We start from the raw sequence: 13,992 nt of genomic DNA, 5'->3' as shown, positions 1-13,992 counted from the left end.
TGAGCCAAGCAGCTCAGGAAATCTTATAATAGAGGAACTGCTAGATTAAACAGCATTAACCCTTTACTTTCCTAAACTTCTCTAGTACATGCTCTTATCACTGTTGTATTATGTGTCTAATTAATACATGCATAAGAAATAGGAAACCCTCAGCACATGTTCATCATAGTCCATGCCCATATCAAGGCATTTGTCCCTTTATGTATCAGTCAGTTGTTCAGGGAGATTTACAGCATACACTTTATACTGTAACTAGAAGTGTGAGCTAGATGTCTGATGCTCTAACTAAGTGGATAGGGAACCTTATATTGATTATCTGGAAAGGGCCACCTACAGTATGTGGGTATCCTGCTGTTGTGCCCTATACCCATCCCTCTGATCACTACACCAGTGCAGTGGCAGTGATTAATCAGCCATTAGTTAAAGTTTGCTTGTGACATTTGTATGTTAGCAGTTACTCTGCTCACAGTTACTTGACTCAGCTTTTTTGGCTTGTGTATTTTTAACCTTTTCAAACAACATATTGAAGCTGGCCAACAGTATGGCATTTGTCTATTTTCATGCACTGGCTTCTTTTTACCCGCTCCTGACATAAATTACTCTTTCAGCTCCTGTTTTGCCCAATTCATGCATATGCATCTAGCTGACCCACTCTCTTCCTTGAACCCTCTTTTAAATAACATCAGTCTTGGCTCTACATGCTAGCACTAACCCTCAGTTCTCCTTAAGGAAAAGAGGAGGAGGAGGAGGTAATAACAAGGCAGCTGGCAAGATGACCCAGCACAAGATTATTGATAGTTGTATGGGGTCAGCAACTGAATGGTGAAGAGCAGGCTATATTTCCACAAAAGTTAGGTATCCCAGTACTGGAAGACAAACAACAGGCTGTCCGTTTTTCTTGAATTTTATTTTATTTATTTGCCATTTACCTTATAATTATGTATGTGAGTCTTTAAAAAAATGAAGGAAAGAACATGTTTTATACCCATCTGTAAATTGCCATCTTTTCATAAGGTGTTCCTTTTCTGTAATGAGACTCTTGTCTTCCATCTTATATTTTTCTGTGCTATGCTTTGGCACAACACATACCTACTCCTCCTACAACGATCAATTAGAAACTTGGATATGTGTAGTGTTTCTTCTTTTTTGTTCCAAAATAAGTCTACTCAACTTTCCAACTCAATTAAAAGTAATATGTTAAAATCTGCGTGGACTGAAGATGATGAGGTGAGCTGCCAACTGCAAGCCCACAACTTGCATTATGTGTTTTTAACTCAACTCCACTGTACCCGGCAGTTATTTTTCATTAGTGAGTCTCCATGAAACACTGCTAGCAAGAAGTTTAATTGTGACTGACTACATCAATAAGTAAATAAACTGCGATGGCTCCTCATGGCCAAGACAATTACTAAATACTTACTTAATTACTTGCAAAACGCTCCGCAGATAGGAAACAGATAATAGAGCTGATTAAAGAATGTGTTATGAGGACTAGCATTAAAAGAGAAGCTCATTTGTGTCACCCAGAGCTCACAGTTACACAGTTGTATAGTTTTTTAACATAGATTTTGTTTGCCATGTTAAAAAGAGGTCACAATGGTGGTGCAGTGGTCAGGATTATTTCCATTTTCCTCCCACATCCCCAGAGAAAAACCTTTTAAGTTGAATGTCAATTCCAAATCAGTCTAGTGTGAGTTGGAGTGTGGGTGTCAGCAGGAGTGAGTCCTGCACTCAGGGCTGCTGGGATAGGCTTTGGCTCAATGTCAGCCTGTAAAGATATGAAGAGAGAAAATGGCAGCACAGTCCTGGACTTAAATCACAGCCTGCTTACTGTCCATGTGGAGTTGGCCTGTTCTCCTTTCGTCTGTGTGAGTTTTTTTTCAGGGTGGTAAGACCTTCCTTGCACATCCCAAAGGCAATATTTAACAATAAAAAGTGAAAACGTCCAATAAGATGAAGACTTTTTATCGCCACTGAAACATTCTTAAACCCACTTAATCTAGTTCAGAATTATGGGTGGGCTGGAGCCTATTCAGTTAGGTGAAAGTCATAAAACAGCCATGGTAGGAGCATTCCACACACTCACACACTCTCACACGATCAATTTGGAATTGCTAATGTATCTAAGCAGCAGATGTTTGAAAATGTGGGAGGAAAATCCTGAGATAAGTCCCTTTGCAGACATGGAAATAATGAAGAGGCTCCACACAAAGCCATGGGTCAGGCATGGAGTTCATATCCATGATGAGAGATCAGAGAAGTGGCTGTGCTGTCCTGTGAATATGATATTAAGCACAAGCAGACATTACGTGCTTTCAATGACACCAACACACAAAATAGATTAGCTCTGTGGTTCTACCTGTTTGATTTTATTTGTCTGATGTACAGTTTCACTGTTATTTATTCATGGTTTTTTGAATTTCTTCCTGTGCTGTTCATACGTAAGTATGACTTTAGGTACACTAGGAGTATTTATTGTAAGTCTTACTTCAAGATACAGTTGTTGAATATTTGTCACTTTATTGCTTTGCCTTCTGTATTCTAATAATGTTCTTTATGCCTTTGTAGAGTGATTTCTTTTTATTATGAAATATGCCGTAAGGAATAAAGCTAACACTTTTCTAAAGCACTTGACTTTATTAGGTGACTTCTACGACTATAGTGTTTCCATTATCATAAAATAATAGCGAAAAATCTGGCCCAAAATTAGTCACCGGACTGAATGATTTATTTTGTAAAGTGATACCTTCTGGTAAGTCTCCCAAGGATTAGGCTAATAAGACACTCGAGGGAATCTCACTCAATTCGGCTGAAATATTTTTTGGTGCTTTTTGTTGACACTTGACAGATACTATGAGTGAGCCAGACAAACTCAAATAGGTTGATTGGATAGCAGACACCGTTACAAGTTATCCAGTGAAACATAAGTAATTGGAATATTTCATATGGCTGATAAAGTGGACACATTGAAACAGAGAGTAAAATGGGTGCAATTTCAATAAGATTTTAAGTCGGCACATTTTCTCTGTTCATTATTTCAAAGTCGTCAGTCTTTATTGGCTTTGTCTTTATTCAGTCTAAGGTACCTAATGGGTATGATGGGGTGGAAAATATCCAAATTTCCATTCAGTGAAGAAGCTCATTTACATCTAAAACTGTACTTGCTTCTTATACCTATTTTATTAGCAAAAGTGGCACCTGATATTCTTAAGAAAAAGACAGCTTGGACATGGTTTGCTGGAAGTAAGCCTCCCTGGAATTGAAAGATGCAAGGATTTCAGTTTTTTTTTTTTGCAGACATATTGATATTGAAGAAAATGGCACAAACAGCACTAATCCTTTAGGCACATCAAATAGCTAATTTATGGTTCACTTAATTTCTGTAGTCAACCTGACAATTTAGCATTATACTGTACATTGCAATCAAAATATATGTGGCTGAAAGGAAATTGTAAAAAAGGAATAGCAGTGAAGATTTTCATTCTGTAATTCAATTCAAGGCCAAGGACAACCCATACTGCAATTCCAGAATAGAGAAACACAAGTACAGGGGCTCCATGTAGCCAGAAGATGGCAGTGTTGGCTTTTAGCTGTTCAGCAGGCTGCCTCTGTGTCTGCTTTATGCACTATTTGGCATCTTGTCTCATTTGTTTAAGGCTTGTTGCCTTTTTGTTCCATTTTGCCTTTTTTTCTCGTATATGTTTATATTGCTAATTAATACAGTTTTCAGAATTACTGACTTTAGGCTTCTTTAGATAAATAAAATAATGCAGCTCATAGAAGCATTCAAACAGTTTACTCAGCTTTGTTATAGATTGCTATAAGGAAAGGATAAATTGGCTCTGTGTCTGCTTTAATGCTGTTTAACTAAACCTGGAGGATTGTGGCATCACAGACTTCTGGGAGCTTCAGGCATGCTACCCCTTTCATAAATTAATGTTTTTGTTTAGACATGTGAATAGATCATCTTTCAAGGGCCCTATGTATGATCAATACATGGAAAGGATGTGCATCTTAAAAATATCTATATTATTATCATGTATTTGGCTGATGCCTTTATCCAAGGTGAGTCACAAGATCAGGGTACAACGTAATTTTTTATATAGATTCCCTCCAATTGGTTCGAGCTGGCCGAAAGACTCCAGTAACTTAGATAATCAGTTTCAGAATGCACAACACATCAAACCTTGAGATGAATGGGCTACAACAGCAGAAGACCACCTAAGGTTCCAATGCTGAACAAAAAGCTGAGGCTTTAGTGAGTACAAAATCACCAGAACAGCTTAAGACTCTAAAAACATACCCTGGTCTACTGAATGCCGATTTCTGCTGAGGCACACAGATGGTGGGCTCAGAATTTAACACCAATAGCACAAATCCATGCTCCCAACCTGCCATTTGTCAACACTCCAAGCTGGTGGGGGTGTAAAGGTGCTGGGAATGTTTTGTTGGCACATTTTGGGACCGTTAATACAAATTAATCACCGCTTGAATGCCATGGCCTGTTTGAGTATTGTTGCTGACCGTGTGCATTCTTTCAAGGCCACAATTTTTCCCATTTTCTAATGGCTACTTCCAGCATGATAATGCCCCATATCTCAAAGCAAGCCATCCAAAACTAGTTTTGTGAGCATGACAATGAGTTCAATGTTCTTCAGTGGCCTTTTCACCAGATCTCTGTCTAGTAGAACACCATTGGGATGTGGTAGAACTAGAGATTCACAACCTCAATGTGCACAAATTCTGTGAAGAAATCATGTCAATGTGGACCGGAATCTCAAGAAAATGTTTCCAACATCTTTTGGAATCCATACTACAAATTACTGTTGATATTTTGAGAGCCTCCCCAGTATTAGTAAAGTGTTCCTAATAATTTTCTCAATGATTCTATATTACTGCATACAAGAAGGTTGCACAGGGCCCATAATGAAAGCACCTGAGGGAGAGAATCTATATCTTTCTTCTTAGAGTGAACAAGAAGGAGCCTGAAATCACTTATGCCCTGTCTCTAGCTCTACCAGTTTTGGTGCACTGATATAAAAGAACGACAGAGACCAGAAGTGGATCATAACTTTATCAGACCACCTTGCTAGAGGATCTTCCCCTGAAGAGCAAGGCTGCCATCCTTAAGTTGTTTCCTTATTTTACCTTTGGCATGTCAGCAGAGTTTCCCCAGCCAGGACTCTAACAGACTGATGTGTATGTGTGTGTAAACACATTCAGTGCCACTTTATTAGGGACACCTATCCTGCTCATTTAGACACAATTCTACTGTTATCCTCCCATTTCACCTTATCCCATAGGTAATCTATTGGACTGAGATCTGGGGACTATACAGGGCCTTGGGATCAAATGACATCACTGTTGTATTCATGAAACCAACTGCAAATGATGTGTGCTTTGAGATATGGCACATTATCCTATGAGAAATATCTATCTGAAAAAGACAACACTGTGGTGTAAAGGGATTCACAGGATCAGCACAAATGTTATTCTTGGCATTCAAATAACATTCAGTTGGTGCTAAGAGGACTAATGTGTGCCAAGAGAACACTCCCCACAACAATACACTGCCACCACCATCCTGTACTGTTGACACCAGGCGGTATAAATCCATGGATCTGCACCAGATTCCGACTCTCCCATCTGCATACTGCAATCTTCATTCATCTATTTTTGGTGATAATGCACTCATTTTCCTGTTCTTAGCTGAAAGTACTAGAATCAGATAAGGTCTTCTGCTGCTGTAGCCCATCTTCTTCAGGGTCTGAGACATGGTGTATTCTGCACACAAGCTGTCATTTGATTATTTGTTGTGAAGCCGAGGGGCGCTCTAGCTGCCCCAACCCTGACACAGACAGGCAAATACACGAGTTTGCCACACAACGCATATTTATTCACGTGGGAAGTGTTTTTCTCGCTCCCCTCAGCAGCACAACGCAAATAAACAGCACCAACGCCCAGTCAATTTCTTCTCTTCTCTTTCTCTCTCTTTTTCTGCTTCCACTCCTCTCCCAGCAAGCTTCATTCATCTCCTCCCAACATTGGCTCTCCGAGTAGTGGTGGCTAGCTCCTTTTATAGGACACTTGGAAGAACTCCAGGTGTCCAACGAGCTTCTCCTGGCAGCACTTCCAGGTGTGGTGCTGCTAAATAGGGTTCAGCAAAGGTCCACAGCTGGGTTGAGCTTCCATGTTCCAAACTCGTGGCCCCACTTCAAGCACTCCAGGGGACAGTATCCAGTATAAGCTCTCTCCCTAGATCCTTCCAAGGCGCCCCAGCGGTTTGCCACACCGTATATTCCATAGGCTGTAGTGAGTAAAAATACTAGGAGGGAAGATACTGGAACCACTACATCTGGCACCAACAATCATACCATTGTCAAAGTTGATTACCCAATGTAATGTTTGGTAAAACAATAAGTAAACGTCTTGACTATGCTCTATACATATGCTTTCTTGTAGATAGAGAGGTAGAGTTACAGCCACATGATTTTGTTTAAAAGAGCAGATTATTTTTTTCAGGTGTACCTAATAAAGTCGCCACATGTTTGTACCACAATCCACAGTCTAAAGCCGTGAGAATCTCTCAGATGCTCTTATTTAAGGGAGGCTGTATTTGATATCTAAGTCAAGATGCCCCATACAAGAAAACAGGCAATTAAACAAAAAGATGGATGGATATATATTTGCAGCATTTGTAACAAATATCCGTAATATGTAATGGATAAAAATATAAGAACTCCTCAAAAAAATTGCAGGTAATGAATAATTTTACAACATATTAAATATTTGAAATGTGAGTTTGATTTTTATTTAAAAATAACATACTGTATATTCTGCGGTGGGTTGGCACCCTGCCCAGGATTGGTTCCTGCCTTGTGCCCTGTGTTGGCTGGGATTGGCTCCAGCAGACCCCCGTGACCCTGTATTCGGATTCAGCTGATTGGAAATGGATGGATGGATACTGTATATTTAACACATGATGGAAGTTCACAAGAAAGCAGGTGTCCCATCGAGAAAATCTTGGATGAGGTGGTTTGGTCATGCAGTAGTTAGAATGACCTGATTCGAAAAGCATAGCAGATGTTGGTGAAAGAAAGGACTTCAAGAGGAAGGCAGAGGCTTAGGTGAGGAAACTTGGTGGCAGGAGATTTGAAGGTGCTGGGTCTGAGCAGAGGATGCCACAGATAGAAGATCCAAATGGCCGACCCCTAACAGCTGGAAAGCGGTTCCAAGTAAATGATGATGATGATGAATAAGAAGAAGTGAATAAATGGTGGGTATGTTTTTTTCTTTGATTGGAAATATTAATTTAAAAGACATCAATAATATTATATGCCAAAGCAGACTTGAGTAAAGGTCAGGTTTAGGCAGGTCAATAAATCCATATTGCAATTCCAAGACTTTTAAAAATCAAATTAACTTTTTTAAGTCAACTGTCTATCTTTTCTGTGTATATTTTGGGTTACTTTCTTATTTGTTTATAAAAAATAAATCAGTTCTTTTATTCTAAGATGTTAGGAATGATGGCTGTTGTGGTGGCCTTAACTCTTATTTGTTTGTTTTGCTGGATTTTTTATTTATTTATTTTTTTTATTTTTCTGGTTAGTTCATTTATAGAGAGGTCTGCAAGAAGGTTCCAAAATGATTTAATTATTTAAGAAAAAATGAGGGCATTCTGACGGAGTGGGGGTGAAATCTTTTTATTTTAAAATATGCTAGGTAGTTTGGTTTTGTTCAGAATTGTACCCAGCCTAATTACTGAAAACGTCACGAGGTCCCATAGCTTCTCAAAGGCAAAATATGCTTTGAAGGACTGATAGAGTTTATATGAATGGAAAATTCTGCTTGAATGACAAATGCAATAATGCAACATAAAATGAAAGTAGGAAGCATATGCTATTAATTTTGTCTTCTCTGATGACAGGCATCCATCTAACAAAACAACAGAGGGTGCAGAGAGTGAGTGTGTCTTGTGATGGACTTCTGCTTCACCAAGTGTTGGTTTCTTCCTTGTACTCCGTGCTGCTAGGATAGGCTTCAGTAACCCATGTACTTGCAGTGAAAATGAAAGAGTGAATGGATAAATCTTTGATTCTGTTTATTGTGTTTTCCAAAGCAGAAAGTCATCCAAACCCCTCAGGTAGACTTCCTGTAGTTCTTATTGTTTCTTTACCGTATTTGATTTAACATAAGTTGGGATGTAAGAAGACAGCAACTCAACAAACTCTCCAGGTCACAACTACTAGTCCTGCCAGACCACTGCAATATGCATAAGAGAAAACAAAAGACTTTAATAAGTACTTTATTGAGGATACAAAACACATACATTAATGTGGGGATGGACACTTGTGCTATAAAGATGAAATTTATGTTTACTCATAGTGCACTGGGGATCATATATCAATATTAATACTGGATGAACAGCAACAAATTGAGGAGTAGGTGTTTTTGGTTAATAAAGATGGAAGCTCATATCTTTTATAATATTAGATGGACAAAATAGCATGGTTTTAAGATCTAACAAACTATTAGTGATCTTTGAAAGATAGTAAAAAATATCTGTTACACTGGAAAATTAAAATTCAGGCTGTCATTGTAAAGCTTTAGTCAAGGTACTGGAAAATTATGAAACTGATGACAGTCTGGTCTTAGTTAATTAAATAAAAGTAACAAAGTACTTATAATATTGTGTACAAAATAGGCCACACAGCCGGCCATTACCTGCCTGGAACTATGGAGATTGCAGGAGAGAGTTACAATGGACTCTCCAAAAAGTCTAGTTACCATGGAGACTGCCACCTGCTGCCGCAGGGTGACATGCAGGAACAGACATAAACAGACAGGTGACCAAGGAAGCAGGCCTTGCACTTAAGGTCTTTGAGGTTATTTTTCCTGTCATTCCCATGCCTTCTCCATTCTCCATTCTTGCTTGATTAACCATAGCTCTTTGCTCAGAACTCTGTGATCTGAAGATTCAGTGGCACTATACGTGCATTAAGCTCACACTTCATGTAAAGACCATCCATGTTCCCCATCCATCTCGTTGACTTACCCTATCATGTTCCTGTAGCACTCAACCTGAAGGGTATGATTGTCTTAGTCTTAGTTACCGGCCAATTGGACCTGGAAAAAAGATGTACCTCCTGCAGACTGTGACCTTCATTGGCTTAATTCTTTCATGTGGAAATAAATAAATAGGTCAACAGGTTTATTTTGATAAAAATTTCCTTTGAAAAGAAGCATCTGACAAAGGAAAAATGCAATATAAGCCAGAAAAGAGTTCAGGTCCACAGTAGCCAGCACAGTGAAGGCACAGGGATTGTGATGGCAGCCTTTCACTTTAGAAACAGAAAGTTCTTTCAAGATGGCAAAAGGATGAATGATATGAACACTGTCTGCATTGCATGTGCTCTATACCGTATATGCAGAGAAAGAAAGAATGAAAAGTGTGCACAATACGTGTAAGTAAATGTGCAAGCACTGGGAGTTTGCATTCCTTTAATAAGCAAATTCACACTTTCATCATGGCTCCTCAAGAACTATTCCCCATTACTCCACAAATCACCTATCTATCCACTTTCTGAAAAGATTTTTTATTACTGGGCTGCAGCCTATTCTGGAACAATAGGATACAAAGCAGGAGCCATCTCCATGTCAGCGCAGTGGATTTCCTAACTCCTTGTTTCTCTCTTACATTGCTCTAGAGTGTCAAAGTCTGTCCTGACAGCAAACGGCACAAAGAAAGAGGAATGCAATGCAAGCCATCGCTGGACATACTCAGGTACAGATCCATACCTACTCATGCCGGTGCATTTAGGGTCACCAATTAACAGAAAGCATCTATGTTTGAGATGTGAGAAGAAACAGAAATAAGAAAACATAGGCGGTGAACCCTCAGCTTTGGGTCAGCAGCACTAACCGGTATATCTTTTATTCCATGGTCTTAATCATTAAAATAAGTACATAAAACTGTATGATCAAACTTCAAGTGGGCACTGCTCATATAAAGTGTGAAGGTCTTAAGTATTCTAGTAGCAAAATATGCCACTCAGTGCATCAATAAGTTAACATTTTAAAACTTTTTTAATGAAAGTGGGACGGTTTTGACTCCTTAGGGAATTTCAATACTGTATATTTAGAATATGAAACAACAACAGATAAATAGATAGATAGATAGATAGATAGATAGATAGATAGATAGATAGATAGATAGATAGATAGATAGATAGATAGATAGATAGATAGATAGATAGTGTGAGCCACCCTAACCTGGGCACAGACAGGCGGGAGACAGATTTTGCCACACAACATCTGTTTATTTACAATTGGTGAGCGTTTCACCCTGCTCCCCACAGTACAGTGCACCAATCACACCCAATAAACAGCTCAGCCCTTTCCTTTCCGCCAGTCCTTCTGCCTCCACTCGTTCTCAGGTTTTGTCCTCTTCCTCCCGACTCTGGCCCCTTTTTATAGGGCACCCGGAAGGACTCCAGGTGCCTAACAAGCTCCTTCCGGCCACACTTCCGGGTGTGGCAGAAGTGTGGCCAAATAAGGCCCTGGAAAGGTCTATGTGCCCCCTGGCGGTGACCAGAGGTTCTAACAGGTTTGAGATCCCATGTTCATGACCCGTGGCCTTCTGTTGGCCCGGGGGAGAAACTGTCCCAAAAATACTCACTCCCCGAGTCCTTCCACATTCTGGGCATCCCCGCTGGGTAAGAGTTCTGACCGGCCGCCACAATAGATAGATAGATAGATAGATAGATAGATAGATAGATAGATAGATAGATAGATAGATAGATAGATAGATAGATAGATAGATAGATAGATAGATAGATAGATAGATAGATACTCTTTTCATCATTGGCATAGTTTCTCTTATAACTGACCACAGCTTTTCTTTTCTATTGAGGATGAAAATAAAAAAGCAAAATGTCCAGTGAACGGATATCTACTGGTAGCTGAGACATCACAATTCTGAAATAAAAGGTGAGAAAAAAAATCAGAAAAAAGGAACATGTGCAATTGCTTTCTCTCTAACAAATGGTGATCTCTATAATAAATATTAACTCAGTGATCTAAAACAACCTAGTAATTTGGTTTCATTTCTATGAAACAAAAAGTGTGATGTCCAGTTGCAATTAGAACATTCCTTGACTTCCATTTACTGTATTCACTCATAAAATAAGTAAAATACACTCCCTAGTAAGAAAGGATCTGTTCATTTCTTATTATCCAAAAGATGGCAGTGTGGTTCTTTCAGTAAGTTACTCGATGCTTGCAGTCACAGTCATTCTACCATCATATATCACTTTTTTATTTTTTCTCTCCTTTGAGAAGGTTTTCAGCCTACTGGGTCTGGTGTTAATTTCTTTCTTTATTATTATTTTTCTCTATTGATTTTTGGACACTTTGCATGAGAGGAACCAGTTAAAAGAAAGAAAGAAAAAAAAAAACCCTTGACTTATTTAATAAGCTTTTTAATATCTCTTTTTGTCATCCACTTGTTAAAGACAACAGCGTTACATTTGGAGCTGTACAGTTCATATGCCAGCTCATCTATTAGTACTGTGAACACTCTTAAACATTTTGACCTTTGTATTTTTTGATTACTATGCCATATGCTACACTGTCTCCTTTTTATTCTTAGATGTAATGGCTGCTACTGAATTTGGCCAAGAAGTCCTTGGTGATTTTTCAGTGCCTAGTGTTATTAATAATAAAGGGTATTTTACATTATTATATATCAGTGGTTAACATCTAGTTCATGAGAATCAATGATGAAATAAACCCTGAATGTCACACAAATAAAACACGGGATACATTTGATCTTCTGATGTGAGTTCAGAGTTGATAATCAGCCTAACATTATGTTTTGTAAATGTGGTGAGGTCATCCAAATGCCAGAGAAACTACCAGTCTAAGATTTGTAAATGACATGGCACCAAACGAGAACTTGCTAGAATAGTTAATGACATTTTGCTCTCTGCAGATTGTGGCTTGTATACTTTCATGACGTTACTAAGAGTGGCCTTTAACATTACGGATTGTTCTTCTTAGTATGTGAATTACTATTGAAGACATTTGATGTCTTTGGGCCACTTCACTTCTCATTGCGAATTAATATTGTCAGACGTCCCTTGAGTGGTGCTGGCTCCTTTACTTTTTAAAGCTAATATGTTGTCACATAGTGCAGTGATTAATCAATTTGTTTTTAATTTTTACTTTATACTGATGACACATAGATATATACTGTATATCTTTTAAGTCAGATATACCATCTTCAGTCTGCCCTCTATCAGTCTGGGTCTTTGAAATAAGTAATTGGATGTCACTTTTTTTTCTATGAACCTTAGCAACAGGACTTGATATCAGTACAAAAGCACAGAATTCAGGAACTACTGTCGTCTCCACTGTAACATTTAATTTGCAACTATTTTTCTGTCTACATATTTCCCCATTACTTGGCTGCTGTGAAACATCTTCATTTGTCATTATTTTCATAAAGTAATCATTGCATTGCTGTATATTTTTAGCAATTCATCATCTTCATATTATTGGAAAGCTTTTGAAATGTTTAAAATCATAAAGATCAGATCTAAACCCTGTGGCAACATGACTTTTGTGCTGGATGGTTCGCAAAAGTGCCCTATATGGTACCTTGCTGTTGTTTAAAGCTGTTTGTATACAATATTTCAAGACTGTTCCTCTTACATTCCTCATAATTTTATAATAAGCCATGTTGAATAACAAAATCAAAATTTAACTTTATGGTGTTTTGAATCTGCTTTTAAATAAAGGTTTTAGGAGGCTAATACTTTTCTGGTGCACCCTATGATCTTCAGATGTACACCTAACTTTATTTGACTGCAGACACAATTTTATTTACAGTAAAGTCCATCTTTCAAAACATCATTGTTGACTCTTTGGGTTTGGCAGTGACTATTGTCCATAATGCATTTTACGACAAGGTATGCTGTTAATGGTACAATATAAACTAAATATTGACTGATTGGCTGGTGAGCAGCACGGTGATGCAGTGGACAGTTCTGCTCTACAGCTCAGATGACGTGGTTTGGAAGCATGGCCACTGTCACTGTATGTATGCACATCTCCCCCTATGTACAGTATGTAGTTTGTTTTTTTTTCCAGACTTTGTTTTTGTGGGGCGTTTGTGAGTGAGTTTGCCCTGTGATGCACTGGTACCCCATCCATGTTTTATTCCTTGTGCCAATTGCTGCTGGGACACACTCTGGCCCTTACTAGTAGTGCACTGGAAAAAGAATGAATGAATGATAAGGGAAATTCTATTATTATGAGCCATCTTGACTAGGACCCTCTTAGTCTTCTACTGTAGAGTGGTCCTTAGAAAGTATTGGTTGTACACCTTATGGAGTAGTGAGGAAAAACATTCTTTTAGGTGTCAGGGTAACTACACCTTGACTTTGGGGAAGACTGAGTTGTGTAATGTAATTTATCACTTGTGCAGATTAAGGCAAAATATCTGAAGAAAAAGGACAGGCTTTGACATAGTTTATCACTGAGAGTGGCTTCTTTTTACTTTTTTGAACTCATACAAGTACTCCACCACATTGAGACACTTGTACAATTATTTCTTGTGTTTATTAGAAGCCCTTAACATGGTGGGGTGTAACAATGTTCTTAATTACAGATACCGAAAGAGCTAGGATTAAAGTCAATGGTGTGACCAGATACTGCAGGATAAATTGACACCACCTACAGTAGCACTCCTTCTAGCACAAAGTTACTGAGTTTGTTCTTATCGCTCAACAGTTGCCATCAATCTGTTGTTGCCATTTAGCCTGTGGATGGCCCTCTTGGTTACTTCCACTCACGATATGTTCACAACATTTTCTCTCACAACATATCCAACAAGCAGTTTGTGGTGAGTAGAATCAAGCATAAGAAAGTAAGACAATTGACTAAAATGATAAACTGACGTTCCTGCATCATCCAGATAGCAAGCTTCAA

The sequence above is a fragment of the Erpetoichthys calabaricus genome, chromosome 5 (genome assembly GCF_900747795.2).
Source record: "Erpetoichthys calabaricus chromosome 5, fErpCal1.3, whole genome shotgun sequence".
NCBI classification, from domain to species: domain Eukaryota; kingdom Metazoa; phylum Chordata; class Cladistia; order Polypteriformes; family Polypteridae; genus Erpetoichthys; species Erpetoichthys calabaricus.
Note: the sequence above shows the minus strand (reverse complement) of the source record.